The sequence below is a fragment of the Erigeron canadensis genome, chromosome 2 (genome assembly GCF_010389155.1).
Source record: "Erigeron canadensis isolate Cc75 chromosome 2, C_canadensis_v1, whole genome shotgun sequence".
In the NCBI taxonomy this organism is placed as follows: Eukaryota; Viridiplantae; Streptophyta; class Magnoliopsida; order Asterales; family Asteraceae; genus Erigeron; species Erigeron canadensis.
The window spans coordinates 9,631,159-9,647,425 of NC_057762.1; the positions used below are offsets into that span (position 1 = coordinate 9,631,159).

General features: G+C 37.4%; 2 pseudogenes; both read right to left on the reverse strand.

The window, feature by feature from the left end:
* Positions 1 to 10,448: 10,448 nt before the first annotated feature.
* Positions 10,449 to 11,961, reverse strand: LOC122587673 (annotated as a pseudogene).
* LOC122587674 lies at positions 10,934 to 14,357 on the reverse strand (annotated as a pseudogene).
* Positions 14,358 to 16,267: the final 1,910 nt, after the last annotated feature.

The window sequence follows — 16,267 nt, forward strand, 5'->3', positions numbered from 1 at the left end:
ACAATTTTGCAAAGCCCAATAGGCTTTGTGTTCAATCTCAATCGGGAGATGACAAGTTTTTCCATAAAGAAGCTTATACGGAGTAGTACCAATTGGAGTCTTGTAGGCGGTTCGAAACGCCCACAAGGCATCATCAAGCCTCTTGGCCCAAATTTTTGGGTTATCTTGCACGGACTTTTCAAGGATCCTTTTCAAAGCCCTGTTCGTGTTTTCCACTTGGCCGCTTGTTTGAGGGTGATAAGAGGTGGAGAACCTATGGGTGACCCCATACCTCTTTAAAACCTTAGCAAGCTGGTGATTCGCGAAATGGGACCCGCGATCACTAATTAAGGCCTTTGGTACACCAAAACGACTAAACAACTTTTTCAAGAATTCAATTACAACTTTAGCATCATTAGTCGGGAGGGCTTTAGCCTCGGCCCACTTGGACACATAATCAACGGCTACCAAAATATAAAGAAACTTATGTGACGGAGGAAAAGGACCCATAAAGTCAATCCCCCATACATCAAAAACCTCACATACCTGTATCATTTGTTGAGGCATTTCATCTTTCTTAGTGATATTACCTTGACGTTGACATGCATCACAAACTTCCACCAACGTTTTTGCTTCCCTGAAAATGGTGGGCCAATAGAACCCTACATCATATACCTTCTTACCCGTCACAGATGGCCCGTAGTGACCACTGGTAGGACCATGGTGGCATGCATCCAAAATCACACGGGTTTCAGCACCGACAACACATCTCCTGATCATCCCATTTGCATACATTCTAAACAAATACGGTTCCTCCCAAAAATAATGCTTAATCTCAGAAAAGAATTTCTTCTTTTGTTGAGATGTCATTTCTTCGGGAAGAATGTTAGCACAAAGATAATTAGCAATGTCTGCAAACCATGGTTCTTCTTCTCCTTGCACCTGCATCAAATCCTCATCAGGAAAATAATCATTAATCTCATGCTCTTGCAACTCCTCAAGGCGAGGGTTTTCGAGCCTACTCAAATGGTCCGCCGCCACATTTTCCGCCCCCTTTTTATCCTTGATCTCAATGTCGAATTCTTGCAAAAGCAAAACCCAACGAATGAGACGGGGTTTGGCATCTTGTTTGGAAAACAAGTACCTCAATGCGGAATGGTCGGTGTAAACAATAGTCTTATTCAAAACCAAGTAGGGACGAAATTTGTCAAAAGCATACACAACGGCCAACAATTCTTTCTCGGTCATGGTGTAATTTTGTTGGGCCGGATTCAAAGTCTTGCTAGCATAAGAAATGGGACGGAAATGTTTATCCTCCCTTTGGCCTAAAACGGCCCCTAAGGCAAAATCACTAGCATCACACATTAACTCAAAAGGTAATGACCAATCGGGTGAAATCATAATTGGTGCATTAATCAACTCCTTCTTTAACAAGTTAAATGCGTTAAGACAATCATCATCAAACACAAAAGGGACATCTTTTTCCAACAACTTGGTCATTGGCCGGGTTATTTTTGAGAAATCTTTTATGAACCTACGATAAAAACCGGCATGACCCAAAAAGCTTCTAATTGACTTGACATTAGTGGGTGGAGGTAGCTTGGCGATAACATCAATTTTTGCTTTATCAACCTCTAGACCTACTTTAGAAACCTTATGTCCCAACACAATCCCCTCCTTTACCATAAAATGGCATTTCTCCCAATTTAATACCAAATGTGCCTTTTCACATCTTTCAAGCATTTTGTCAAGACTCTCTAGACAACTCTCAAACGAACTACCAAAAACAGAAAAATCATCCATGAAAACTTCCATGGAGGTTTCGATCATGTCTTGAAAAATGGCAATCATACATCTTTGAAAAGTTCCGGGAGCATTGCAAAGACCGAATGGCATCCTCCTATAAGCGTACGTGCCATAGGGACAAGTAAACGTGGTCTTTTCTTGGTCCTTGGGGTCAATGGGTATTTGGAAGTACCCGGAGAACCCATCCAAAAAGCAAAAATACTCGTTTCCGGCTAACCGTTCGAGCATTTGATCAATAAAGGGTAAAGGAAAGTGATCTTTGCGGGTTGCATCATTCAATTTCCGATAATCAATGCATACCCTCCACCCCGTGACAGTTCTAGTAGGAATCAATTCGTTCTTTTCATTCAAAACTACGGTCATCCCACCCTTTTTTGGCACACAATGCACCGGACTTACCCATGAACTATCCGAAATGGGGAATATGATTCCCGCATCAAGTAATTTTATTATCTCCTTTTTTACCACATCTTTCATGTTCCGGTTCAATCTAAAATTCTGGACTTATACCCGGGATATCGAAAATTTTCCATGCAAAAGCCTTTTTATGGGCCTTTAGGACGGTCATAAGTCTAGACTTTTCATCCTCCAAAAGTGAAGAGGAAATGACAACTGGCAAGAAAGACGTACCTTCGAGATAAGCATACTCTAAATGGTCCGGAAGTGGTTTGAGTTCCAAATCGGTAGGAGGATTCTCCACCGAAGTTAGCACTCGTCTTCTATCATTAACGGTGATCTCTTCAAAAGTGTCATCTTCCGGTGGCGTTTCATCAACACTCGACGCCATGATCTCTTGCACCATTTCACCAACCATTTCTTGTTCTTCTTCACTACAAGCTAGAAATGCTTCATCTCCCTCCATATCCAGAAAGTCCATGAGCTCCTTTTCCAAAACATCTTCTTCCTCGACTACATCGATCCTGAAACAAGATTAATCACATGAGTAAGGATGCTTAAGAGCCCTATCAATATTAAAAACAACCCGGTCATCGCCAACCCCTAAGGAAATCTCCTTAGCTTTAACACGGATGATAGCATCCGCGGTCATGAGGAACGGTCGACCAAGAATTAGAGGGACATTAATATCTGCCTCCATTTCAAGAACAACGAAATCTACTAGGAATATCATATGACCTACCCTAATTTGCAAATTTTCCGCTATCCCCATGGGATATTGGAATGAACGATCCGCTAGCCTAATGCTCATGCGGGTAGGGGTCAAATCACCTAAAGACAATCTTTTGTACACAGAATAAGGCATTAGATTTATGCTAGCCCTTAAATCGGCTAATGCCTTATACAAGACAGCACCAAAAGCACAAGAGATAAGAAAACTCCCTGGGTCTTCAAGCTTAGGAGGAATCTCATTCTTGATGATAGCTGACACCTCGGCACTCAGTACAGTTGTCTGTGTCTCTTCTAACTTCTTCCTGTCCGAAACAAGATCTTTGAGAAACTTTGCGTAATTTGGCATACCTGCAAGAAGATCAACTAAAGGAACAGTTATGTTAACATTTTGAATTAAATCAACAAACTTTTTAAAATTTTCCTTTATCTTCGCTTTCCTCAATCATTGAGGAAAAGGTATCTTTGGCTGATACGGTTTAACTGGTGGTTTCTCAACAGGAGTCTTCTCAGCAGTCTTGGATGGAACGACCGGTGTCTTCACGGCGGGTTCCGGTTCTATCTCAATCTCATCATCAACGGTTCCATCGGTATCAACCTGCACAAGAGGAGTAACATCATTAGGCCATGGGTTTGCAGAATTGTAAATGTTACCTGCTCTTGTTGTGATTGCGTTGACTTGCTCGTTTCGAGCGTTCGGGTGGCTATACTTGGCTCCTGATCCTTGGCTATTTTGCTGAGGCTTAGGATTCTGCTGGGTATTGCTCGGTAATGTACCGGGCTGCCTATTTGATGTTCCTAGCCTTTCAAGCTTAGCCTCGATATCCTGAAACGTTGCTTGAGTACTCTTCAAACTTTGCTCAAGCTTATTTGCCAATCCATCCAACCTAGTAGTCATAGCATCCCATTGAGAGGCCATCTTCTCACTGGTAGCTTTCTGAGCGCCTACCAAATCCTTCATGATGTCTCTCAATTCCGAATTCGCATTTTGCTGACTGTTGAACCTGCTAAACCTGCTTCCACTAAAACCAGAATTATTAGCATTAAAATTAGACGAAGGATAAGAAGTACCTGATGACCGATTTTGATAACCGGTACCCTGACTGAAGTTCCCTTGCTGATTCTAGACATAGTTAACTTCCTGAGCTGGCTTATCCGGACAATCTTCTGAATAATGCATGTCCCCACAGTAGTCACAACCATCAGCAATCACCTTAACATCCCTTTCAATGCTTTTGAATCTCACATCTTGGTTGTCAAACCTCTCGTTCATCTGCTTTGTGAGGGCTTTGACTTCAGCAACCAAGCTTGATTCTTCACTACTCTCCAACTTCGCTACAGTCTTTCCACTCGTTCTCTTACTTACAACCTCATCGCGATCAGAGAACTCCTTGGCCATATCATCCAAGATTTTGTATCCTTCAGTCGGGGTGACATTATTCAAACTACCTCCAAATGCCCCGGCTAATTCCCTTCTAGTTCTCTTTAGCAACCCATCATAGAAGATCTCAACCACTACTTCCGTGTTCAGATTGTTTCCTGGGCAATTCCTGATCATCTCCTTATATCGTTTCCAGGCATCTACTACATCTTCCCCCGGATCTTGAGTGAATGATCGGATCTTATTCTCCAACTGTCTCTGAATCCTTATAGAGTAGAACTCATCAATGAACCCAACACGAAGCTCATCCCAAGTTGTATACAGATCATCTGGCTGCTCCTTTAATCATGCTTTAGCTCCTCCACATAAAGTGAGTGAAAAAAGCTCAAGCTTCACATTGTCATCTTGGTTCGCGCCATAGTGATAGAACCTACAAATCTTCTCGAACCTTTCCAAATGCCCATATGGATCATTATTCGTCACCCCATCGAACTTCTCCTCCTCCACACTTTTCAAATGACTTCCTTTAAGAGAAAAGTTTACTCCGGTGGTTGGAAGGCGAATAGGAGTGCCCCTATTAGTAGGGATATTTCTCCTACGGTCACCGTAAAGACGGTTATCGGGGTTTACTGGCTCTCTATCACCCATTCTCCTGGCTCTAACTGTTTGAGTTGCCTGAAGATTTTCTCTAGGAATCTCAGTTAAATCCTGTTGATCGGTTTTATCCCGATTATCTTCTTCCCCTGAACTATCACCAGTTTTGAACAACCCACTACCTTCGGAGAATTTAGGACTTGAGCGCACCTCGGACGTTGAACCTCTTTTTCAGTAATATTGATCCAAGTCTACGTCCGGGTGGTCACGGTTTTCGGTGTTAGAGTCTATGTTTCCGGTGTTTGAGGGCTTCGTATTGTTTGATCTAAGTAAGCGTCGTCTGGCTTTCCCTGGATTAGATTGAGGACTAAGCAAAGGTCTACCAAAGGCTCTTGTGTTCATCAACTACAAAGCACCTGCACAAGCACCACAAGAAATACCGTTAACCGCACCAGAAACTAACAAGAATAAAACTAAAACGAAAATAGAATCTATCTATTAAAACAAATAACTTCCTCACAATTGAATGCAAGGAAGGATCGAATCACAAAATTAACAATTACTTAATTCAAGTCCCCGGCAGCGGCGCCAAAAACTTGATGTGTATTTTCTAGTCTTAAATTTATGAACACGAAATACCTAGCTACTGACTACTATGTAACGGCCGTTAGTTCTCTAACTGCCAGTTACAGGAGAAACCACAAACCACCTATGTAACGGCCGTTACTGGGCTAACGGCAGTTACAACTTCCAGATTTCGTTTTCTTCATCTTTCGCTTGATTTCACCCGAATCTTTCTCCCATTTCTTCCTTAACTCATCAAATCGACCAATTCATTCGTCTAATCAATTTCCAACCTGAAAACACTCAACACACCTTCAAAGCATCGAAAGTTGGATATAAAACAATCAAAATGACGAATAATTGGTTCTAAAGTCACGTGGGAAATGGTATAAAATATGACACATCAATCATTGCTTATTAGTTTTAAATTTGAGTAATAGTTTGACTAGTGGGGGTCTCGAGTTGATGTTCTTCTCTACGACTGTACTTATTGACTATGATTTCAGTTTAAAACAAAATGAGTATTATCCCGGCCGGACTTATTGAATACTCATAGATAAAGGATCGCTTGGTCAAGTGGGATAATGTTGGAACCACGTTAAATGTGATCGTCACTGATCGTTTATCATTCGTGATATGATAATTGACGATACTGAAATCCCTATGTCTAGTAAATATACGATGGACGTATTTACTCTTAAAGGCATACTATAGGGCTTCCCATTAGATGATTGAAAGTTCAGGGATTAATGTAGCACACAATAAACACCGGGGTTAAAATGGTAAGTTCTCTTATTATAAATAGAGACTCATGGGTTATATTTTAACTTTCTAATCTTTCACATAGTCTTGTGTGTGTGCTCTCCCAAATTCTAATCTCCATCTAAGAACAATCATCTTGTTTTGGGAACCCGACATCAATGGCAAACATTATTGCACTTACAAGGTCCTCTAGATCGTCAGGCACACATTATTATTATCATATTTTAATTATATTTACAATACGAATCATAATTATTTCCAACATATATAAGATGCTTGCAATGACATACATAGAAGAATTCTTTAGTACCACGGTGACCTTTCTGCTAAACCATTCGTAACTGAATCATGTAGAGTACATTATATCATATTACATGATATGGTTGTAGAGGATAATGGATACGCATTAGGATTCCCACAACCATATCTTCATCAACCAACTAATATTTCACGACACACATTAATAGAGATAGGTATGAACTTAGAGCACTCCCAATGGTCGTGGTGAATATACCCCAATACACCGTCACATCAGCAAAATCTCATTCCAAAACATTTCCTCAATTCACACCTAATACCGGCCTAATACATTCCGATACACTCTATCATATTTATCTTCACACTTACAACTAATATTTATTTTCTACACTCTAAATAATAATAATAAATAAATAAATAAATTTTAAATAGTTTTGCAATACATATGAAACTATAGGGTTCAAAATTGTAATATATATAAAACTATAAGGTTCAAAATAAAATATAATAATAAATGGGGATAACTAATATGATTCCGGAAGCACCTAACTTAGGTGCTTCCAAAGCAAAATGGTAAAATAAATTCATATTTCTGGTCCTCCAGCTTTTATGAAAAGACACATGCAACCCTCATTTTGCTTTGGAAGCACCTAAGTTAGGCGCTTCCGGAAGCATATTGGTTATTCCCTAAATTATAAATATATAGAAATATACATGGGTCTTCAATTTGTCGACTCCCACCGGTGTGCTGCCAGAAAACGCACACGTACACGTACACGCACACACATACACAAAACACACACTCAAACACACATACACATAAACATGTATATATACAAATCGATTTAGAAAAAGAAAAACCACACCAAAGCTCCGTGGTAGCCACCACACTTCTCTCGAATACAAAACCAATACACTCGAATACAAATGATGTGGAACATATTAAAAGTGAAATACGGAGCAATACGCCCCCATTGGGGCCTTGGGGGTGCTCTAATATACTAAAGTCTAAAATTAATATATGTTGTCTAACATGCAGAACATATACTCCACAAATAATAAAATTAGTGAATCTACAAAAGATTCCCATGGCCCCACAAATAATAGATTTAGCCGGTGATCTCAATAGCCTATACACAATATCCGACTCAAGTTCACCTGTACACAATTACGGTTTCACCTACTACGTGGCTATTATGATTTATGACCTTTCCCTTAACCAGCCTTTAATATTGGTCTTCGGGGAGAAACAAGCGGTACAACTGATCAAGGTCAAAGATCCATTGGCTCAGATATAGACAATCCAAAAATCATTGCAATATCTTGCAATACGTATCATGATTTTTGTAAAGAATAGAACCGTCACCTTTTTAAATGTCACTATGATACTATTGCAATGTTAGAGTCTACTAAACATGTATAAACTCATTTATAAAAATGACAAAATAATAGCTTGTAATCATAGTTAAACAAGCTAGGGTTAGGCATCAAGGCTATGATGGACGACTGGCCAAACCAATAGTCTGTGTGACACCCCGTTGTAGCGGAAATATAGGGTTAACAAATAATTGCGTACTAACCATAGACTAATAGAAATTACATCCATTTAATACCAAATACAAGTCTAATACAAGTACAATCGTTCAAATGTGGACCCCAGAATACGGATACAAGTCATCCATATATGGAAATGGGCCCACTTAATACAAGATAAATATTTGGACCGTCTAGTACAATTAGAACTAAGAACATAATAGTCCTCCAATGTCTGACGCTAAATATACGTCCAAAGCAAAAGAATGGCCCTATAATGTCAAGATGATCCAAGACTTACTGTTGGTTACCTGAAAAGTATGAAATTTAAGAGGATCAACTATTGAAATAGTTGGCGAGTTTACAGTGTGTTTGACGAAAAGATTAGTCATCATTGTGAGCACACAATGATATGTAGTTATAAAAGACAAGACTATACCGACCGAAGTCCAACAAGGATATAATGATTGTACATACTGAGGTCTGACAAAGATATAATGACTGTACAGAATGAAGTCCGACAAATGTATAATGACTGTACAGACCGAAGTCCGACAATAAGACCAATATGCCTCGTACAGGATTTCCCGTTTACAACGGGGTACGGACCAGAACCAAGACAGTCAGATGCAAAAACTGACAAGACTACCATTAAAATCTCATAATGGTAAAACTACATAAGGGGGATCATTTTAGTTCGTCAAACACAAAGAACAATTTAGTCTGCCGATAACATGACAAGTCAAGACAAATAGATCAATTTTCATAAAATATGTATACACATTTTCAGACAGGCGTTACATGGCAATTATAAGACAAATGATTTCATTTACCAAATTCTCATGGCATAGACAAAGACAAATCATTTATAAAGTGGTCGTGTATACATTACATGCTTTTCAGGCCCAAAGTAAAGGAAAAAGGGCGCCATAAACTCACCTTAGCGATCAAAGAGCTAAAAGTATGAGCAGTCTGAGAAAATGAGCAGTCTAGTCTCCACATCTATCCAAAACCTAGGATATGAGTACCAATGGCGAGGATCAAATCTCACGACGACAAGTATCCTACGTACAACTACTTAGCTATAGACCCTAGAATGCCATGACCAAGAATGTGATTTAATGTTCAATATATATTTGACTCAAGTTACTAACGTCATTGACATTGTCATTACCAAGTGTCCATAATATACACCTTACTAGTTAGTCTATATCATAACTCAAGTTCATCTTTTGTCACTAAATTTGGATGGAAAATCAAAGTGTTTAAATGTGTGTTTTAACAAGTTTGATACTCTTTTTATGATGATATAAGACTAGTAAATAAGTTTTGGATCATTAGAAGTCGACGGCTAACCAAACAAAAAAGTTACAAAAACTCCAGGAGGAGGACGACCTTTGCTGATGAGGACGGCTCTTGTCAAAGGCCGTGCTCCCAACAAGGGCCGTGCTCTGAAAAAGGACGGCCTCTGTAAAAGGTCGTGCTTTGACACAAACGCCGTGCTCTTGCTATTCGTGAAAACGGGTTTTAAGTGCGGTGTTTGACCATTTGTCGTAACCAAATCATTTTCAATTCAATTCCTTTCATTATAACAAGTATAATTATGGTCAATAGACCTGGGAACAACCCATATCGCTAACCATTTCACCCATTTAACCATTTTGATTTTAAGACCCATTTCAAACCAAATTTCCATTTATCATCAAAACCCTAAATTTACATTTAATTTAAAGGCTTCTAATTCCATTAACAAAACTGAAACAAACCTTTAATTGAATTTAAATCAAATCAAAAGTTTGAAGAAATAAGTCAACTTACCAAAAATTGAAGTTCTTGAAGATATAAGTGAAGAAAATGAAGAAGATGATGATGATGATACCAAAACCTTAATTATTATTGAAAGATGATTATTTCCTTTGAATTTCTCTTTTGATTTCCTTGTCAAAACTGAATTTAGTGTCAAGAGTGTTTTGTGTGTGTGTTTTCTTGTGGGTGTGATCGATCAGACAAAAGGAAGAAAAGGGGGAAAGTGTTTGGTGTCTCTATTCCCTCCACATAGTCTAAGACCGACCCAAGTGGCTATTTCTGAGATATTTTGTACCCTTTATTCGGTAAAATGCTTACGATAAATACCGTATGACTAAAACTTTATAATTTAAAGTTAAGACAAGTCAATAAAATTTAGTCAAAGTAAACTTTAGAAATATTAAGTTTAGACAGTCTATTTACTGTGTTCAATACATAACATTTAAATATTTATTTAAAGTTATTTTCAAGACTCGGCATTCGTCTAAATAGCTAATAGTCTACGTCATCAGGATACGTCTAACTGAACTATATCAAATGTTCAATTTTCTATTAATTTCCACGTCAAAATCTCTAAACTAAACGAATTATAATAATGATCGAGATTAAGACTAACCCATCGTTAATAAATTACGAATTGTCACATTCTGAACAGAGTTTGAATGTTTGGTTGTTTAAAAGCAGTTAATGAATCCATTAAGTCACTGTCACAAGCAATTAATATCATGTCACCGTCTTCGTCTACATATTAGAGGCTAAAGCTTCCAAGCTTTAGCCGAAACCTTGCTGCAACCAACTCCTCCAACTTTACCAATCCATCAGATCGAAAGGTTGAATGCAAATTTCAAAGTATTTTCTCTGTATGTAGCCTTAATCATCAAATTTTCTACCGAGTTGGCTGCTATATTCTCGATATATTTCTCTCTGATGGTTGTGTCAGACTATGCAGAATGATCAAGATGATCTGTTTGTTCCTGTTGATGGGGTACAAGTGTGGAACTATTTTTACCGTGTTCAATAAGAGTGGCACGATCAAGTATATTAGTAGTATCTAATGGTTCACCAGAAGCACCAATTACCGGGGAATGTGCTTCTTCAGACGCATGGATGGCTACAACTGTTTGATCCTGCTTTAGAAGACTATCACTCTTATCAGGGCCAGTCTTATACGGCCACCTTGGTATCACTCCTTGCTAACTACATATATACAATATAGAAAGTAAAGATGATAATATTAGATGGAAAAAAATATCACATATATAGTGTGTATGGTGGCGGATCCAGAAATCTTTCACAATGGGGCCAAAACTAATAACCTTATTAACCTACAACAAAATAACAACCTGAATAGCTTAAAACACCATTTAAATAGCAACTAATAATGAATTCAATTAATTAAGAGTATCAAGTAGAAACTATATAATTCTCTGATACGAACCAATGGCTTGTAATCTTGTATCAAATGATAAGATTATAAGAACAATAAGATGGCCTGATATTCGAGAACCAGTAAACTTTCAAAATAACTAAAATAACTAACAAGAACAATAAACTTCTGAATAATATTCCACACTCCAGAATTAGAGCCCTAATATTCTATTTATACTAATCCTATACCTTCGTTAACAAGCTAACTAAATAATAATAATAATAATAATTAAATACTTTCCTAATAATACTAATAATAATAATTAATATGGAGACGTAACATTACTCCCGCCCCCAAACAACACCTTGTCCTCATAGTGAAATTGTAAAATAGACCCGATCATTAATTTGTCTTCCAACCGTATCCTAATCTCATGTTCAACACAACTTGATGAGTGTTTTGAAGACTGTTCCATTGATATATTAAGCTGCTACTTCAACTTCGACTTCATAGCAGGTTTGAACATGTCATGGTTTTGCCCTACAACTCGTAGTGTGCTTCTGAAAAAGGTGTTTAATTTTTGAGCAAATTCTTTTTCAATAGCAGGTTGACTAGGGAAACCTTTCGGCAAGGCAAACTTACTGTTTTCAATAAACTTATTCCCTATATCTTCTGACACCACCTTTATTTCAATAAACTTACTATTTTCAATAAACTTACTGTTTTCAATACACGGTGGAGGGGGCTCAATGCTTACCCTACTTGTAAACTGGATCCGCTCCATCACTGGAGTCTGGAGGTAGCAAAATGAATGGGTCCAGCAGGTTAGGAAAAAATAGTGCAGGTGGGCCAACCGGAAAAATATACATTTGATTTTTGACTTTTAAGAATATACTATATCTGTTAAATGAGATTACAAAATACTGTGTATATAATTACAATGATAATAAATATAAATCTTTTCTGCAAAGTGACAAAAAAAATGTTGGTGCATTTGAATGATATAAAAAAAGACCGACTTGATCGAATCCATTTGACATCTTTCCTTTTAGTTTAAAGTTTCAGCTTAACCAGTTATGGATATAAAAGAACCCAAATCAACCCATTATAGGTGAAATGGGTTAAAATTGTGAAATTTGACATCACCGAGGAATTAAGAACTTACCAAAAAGGCTAAGTGCAGCGTCCTCCATTGTCTTTCCGTAATGTTTGCTGATTTCCTCGTGACTAATTGTTTTGTTGGTTCTCTTCCTCTTTTTCCTTGGTTAAAATTGTGATGACTCTACTTTTTCAGTAGAAGATGGAGATTCCGGTATCCAATGAAGAGGAACTCCCCCAATGACTCCTGGGGATGAGATAACACCTAATTGCACCCTAGAGGCATTCTTAATCTTCTGTCTCACTGTTTACAGCAATCTTTTCACCACGCTTTGTAAGTCTGCCTCGTTTTCACTATGTGGTGGCAAAAAAAACTCGATAATATATTCAACATCCGTTTCAAGACTTTTCAGATAGACAGCTAAACTACTAGTTATTCCATTCACACGCGCATATGGAACCAGAGGGTATTCGTCTTCACTGGGATTCGTTACATCTCCACAATAACATGAACCATGAGATGACAATGACCTCCCAACAACTCCTTGCCATTTGTCCAAGTGTTGCCGTTGGCAGACTTCATGGAATCCCCACATGCTCAAGTCCCATAGAACGGTAGAGGTAACTTTTATTGAAACTACTACAGACCTTTTCCAGATTCCCAGAAGTGGCCACACCACTGCTGTATCCAGCCAGAGTCCAAGTCTGAGCTAGAGGTAACTTCTGATCCTCACACACCATCTTCAAAGCCAAGAAAATTTCATCTAGTTCATATTGTCTTCTTTGATCTGCAACCTGTGTCTAAAACTTCAAAGATAAAGCCACAAGAAATACAAACGAAAGTGTTTAGTCAATCAGCACTTAATGTTTAGAGCAATTACATTTTAACCTGTGTTGCAATTTATTTAGGGATAAGTGCTTGAGAATGTATTTAACTATAGCCTCAATCAATTTTACAAACCACCTACTATGTGGCGTGTAATTGTAAGACAACTCGAAGGTTTGAGAAGAGTTCAAAATCTCCATGGGTAAAACCCCTTGAGATGGCCAAGTTAGAATTTAAAAGTGCTCATGGGAATATAGATCGGGCCAAGTACGCTCTACTCTCCCCGGCTTTAGAGGATAAGGATTCTATAAAGTTAATCTAACTTTAAAGGTAAAGTTGGACCAACTATAACCTTTGGATTAAAATTAAGAGTCAAGATTCAAACTTTATCTTTAAATCTTGACTATTGATTTTAAAGGTTATAGTTGATCCAACTTTACCTATAAAGTTCGATCAAGTTATAGGGCCTTTATCCTAATATTTTTCCAAACTTAATATCCAACTTTCAAGTATTGTTATTTAATGCATACATCTCAGGATTTTAAAGCTTGCAACATGGCACCGGATGTGGTAGCTTATATAGACGCCACATTATTGATCCGGATACATACAATATCAATATCATGAAAGTTAGATACGATTTATACAATAGACATGTTTAGAATTGAATACTATTGCATGTATGTACAATATATATCAATATCATGAAATTTTATATTTATATTTTCAATTACTCAAACGGGGGAAATGATTGTGAGGCTGCAAACCGTGTTGTAGCTACACTGATCATTTCCCGAAATTATTATCTAATAATATATAACAAAGTTGGATTAATTTTTAGTATCAAGTACAAGTAAAAAATAAATCAAAATAGCAAATACTGAGTTCAGGTCAATTTGATGAAAGCAACTTGTAGTTTTATGAGACAAGTGGGAAAATCAAGATATTAAATTTAGGATTGTTAACTTTAGTGCTCGTAAGATTTTTAGGTTAGTTTTAAAGAGTATTTATCGTTTTTAATATATATATAATTATACAAAATTATCATGGAGGAACATACTGGTGGATGTTAGAGCGTAAGACTGAGGTTCATCATCTTGTTCTTCTTCAACCTCTTCCCGGTTCCCAAATACTTGAAGGGGAGTCAAATATTTTATTGTATTATTATTATCTTTATGAGCAGAAGGATCATTGTGGCTTTTGTATTTCGATTTCAAAGCATCCAATATTTTACTAGTTCCTTTGCCGCCACTCATTTCTCTGATCTTATTTCCAGGATTCGTACAATCTTTATTTGACCTAACACTCTCTCCCGATGAACTACCAGTCTTTTCTTTTTTTTTTTTAGTTTGGTGTAAGTGATGCTAAGTAAGGATGAACCCCCTACCACTGTTAAATAACGCCCTCTTCTCTTACTTTTGCCATTGTCTCAGAAGATCTTTACTCGAAGTTCTCGTGGTTTGATTGTTTGAGGCAAGGATCTTGGCCACGTCGGTTTATCCCTTTCGCTTTTCTTTTTGTGTCGAAATTATAATGAACTGATTTAACTTTACATAAGTAAAAAAGTCCAGATAGGTTTCCCGTGAAAGGATTAATTCAAAGACCGCTCAATGGACTTTCGTCTTCCGTTGGGCCACAAAAGGGTCAAATGGTGGGTCTTTGACTATGTAATGAGTATAAAATAATTTTCCATATCCAAAGTATAAAGTGAATATTCACCCTAGTTTCTTTTTATTTAAACGAGAAGGGTATCCGCACAATGCGGCGGTAGTGACGGGTGGTGATAGTGGCATTAGCGATAACGGTGTAGTAATAAATATAGAGTATTACTGTAGATACACCGTCAACTATTCATAAAAACATCTAACGCCACATATTCACTTTTCTCATATATAGCCGATATCTTCACTATTTTAGATAAACGTCGTCCATTTTTCTTTTAAACTGCAAAGACGGGCCATCGACTATCTGTAACACTCGTCGTTTAAAAACATGAATTTCCAAGAAATTTCTTCCAACGGTGTCAAAAGATAGCTGAAACAAACTTTAAAAAACCAACCAAAAGGACATGTTTGGTTCATTTATTAAGTGATGTTACTAGCAATGTCATCACAATAAGTTTAAACGGAAATCCAACGGTTGTGTGAAATTATACAATCGACATCAAAGGTAATTACATAGTCAATAGCATCTAAATAAACGTCAAATGTATTATGAGAAGCAACTATGGGTAAACTAGAATCATCTTCATTGCAATCTATCCAAACCTTGCATCTTCCCACGTCTATCTACTCACTAATCCTAACCTGAGGGCACAAAACATTTTGAAAGAGTAAGTATTAGCTAACGATTTAGGTACGTAAGATATCACATAATTTATTAAACATTTGTCCATTTCAATTAGTTAAAGAATACATAATAATCATTAAGACACATATCATGGCATATCATCATCTCACATTACATTAAAAATAATAGTATGTTCATTCCTAATTGTGCCTATCCACATTACAAATCACATCTCACGTTCACATCACATATCATGTCTCACATTCACATTACATCATGTGTGACTTAAGCCACAAATCTCACATTAGGTGAAAGTTTGTGTGTAGGCAATGATAGGACTATACAGGGAACCTCACACCCGAGTAGATAGATAAGCCTTACACCGGTCCATCAATGTCATTAAGAAAAGGCAAAGACGATCGAAGGGTAGTCCGTATGTTCAAATACATTGGTGGCTACTTAGGCCTACCCGAAGTTACTCATCTTACGTTAACTATATTGCAAGGAGCCACCCCAAGCAACCACATCTACGCATCAGCTGGGCAAGGGCAACTACAGATTAAACTTAATACTTCTCACATCAATAGCTCGAACATTTCTCACATATCATGTCACATCACATCATTTTAACGCTTGGGCCATTAAACGTGCACGTGTCATGACAACTTACAAAATCTAGTGAACTAGATGTACAAGCCATGTAATCATCATATCTCACATACACACATGCACATATACATATTAAGCATCATTACAAATCGTACATTGTTACATCACGTACATCATCACATATCTCATATCAATACACATCATATATCATTGCCTATCGTATATCTTACATATCATCTTTCATTGCATATCATTGTTCATCATATAT